Genomic DNA, 1,769 nt, shown 5'->3' with positions numbered 1-1,769 from the left:
TTGCAATTTAAATATTTACATTTTTTGCCATTATTTCAACTTTAAAATCATTGATCATATAAATGTATTGACATTATTTTTTTATGTAATCATCCATACAAAATTTAACAAAAGGGGTTCAATACTCAATATTGATTGAAAATATTTATTAAAATATTCAACGAAAATAGTTTGGCGGGCAGGATAAAAATGCAAAACGGGCCAGATGTTGCCCGCGGGCTGTATTTATATTTTGTCAACATCAGATTGCTCTTAATGTTTGCAGGAGGTGCATTCTGTTACATACAGCTTTGAACAGAGCATCATGAAGTCCCCAATTACCAAAACCCTAAAAACTTACATGAACAATTCCTCTTGTAATTAGGAAAACAATGCACGTCAAATGTTAATATGCAGCATCAATTAACATGTACAATTTTGGAGGAATATCCATCCATCCATCCATCCATCCATCATTTGCCGCTTATCCTGCACTCAGGGGATGCTGGAGTCTATCCCAGCTGTCACTGGGCGAGAGGTGGGGTTCACCCTGGACTGCCCACCAGTCAATAGCAGGGTCACATATACAGTCATTCACTCTTTTGGGGCTATTTTTTTTTTTTTTTACGAATAACCTGCTGCATGTTTTTGGACTGTAGGAGGTAACCGTAGTAAGCCAATGCGAAAATGGGGAGAACTTGCAAACTCCCCAAAGAATTGTCCCCCTGTCGGAATCGAACCAGGGCCGTGTCACCCCTTTGGGAGGAATAATATACACAAAAATACAAGATGTACTGAGGCTTAGTGATAACATTTCATCACCTTAAATGATCATTGTGAAAAAGAAACATAATATCGTATCTAACAGACGTAAAAGAGGTTTTAAATTTTACTGAAAATTGTTTTGGTTTTGTTGGGGTATCATTTGGTGATACTAATGTTTATAGATTTGAAAGTACTACATCATTTCCTTCTCAAAATCCAATAATCTTCTATTATGAGAGTCATTCCTTGTTTATCTACTTTAACATTATGTTATTTATGCAATTAACATATTGATTATTAGAGGAGTTCTTAAAAGGATAGTGAAGTAAGATCTTTGGACATAAAATGCACCAATAAACACGTAGGGAAGATAAACCGTCGTGAAAATAGACTTTACTTGTTTGAAATCCGTGTCTCATGAATCAGAGAATTTAATATCTAACTTTACAGCTTTTATTTATTAACAAATGTATTGAGAGAGAGGTTACACTTTGTTTTTGACACAATGTAATACTCCCTTCATCACTTTCTCTCCCCATTCATACTTTGGATATGCAGAACTCTATTTAGTTGGGTTAAATGCAGAGAAATAATTTTTTGCAAGGTATTAATAATATACAATAAAGAAAAAAAGACAAAAATAAAAACTGAATTTAAGTAGAGCATTAACTTCTGTAATGGAGATGAATCCAAGCCCACAATGCTGCTCAGATTTATGGGGGGCCTTAAGTTATTGTCTTTCTATATTTCATTTTAATATCCGTCTCTCCATTTCCAAGTTGCTGATTGTCTGGAAGTTTGTTTCTGTATCAGAAGAGAATAAAACACAGAACAGCAATACAGAGTTGACTGATAAAAATTGATTTAATGATGCAACCCCAAAAAAGGGAAATCTGCGACAAAATTCTGTACCCATGCTTCAGAGTTTTACTTCCCCCTCAAGAAGCCGCAGTGATTTTTGTGTGGGTAGTATTTCAGTACTCGACATGAACTACGGCACACTATTACCGATTCGCGAATCCGTT

This window comes from Fistularia commersonii, chromosome 16 (genome assembly GCF_037954325.1).
Source record: "Fistularia commersonii isolate RoL2024-O1a breed Wild chromosome 16, RoL_Fcom_v1.0, whole genome shotgun sequence".
Taxonomy (NCBI): domain Eukaryota; kingdom Metazoa; phylum Chordata; class Actinopteri; order Syngnathiformes; family Fistulariidae; genus Fistularia; species Fistularia commersonii.
This window is presented reverse-complemented; position numbering follows the sequence as displayed.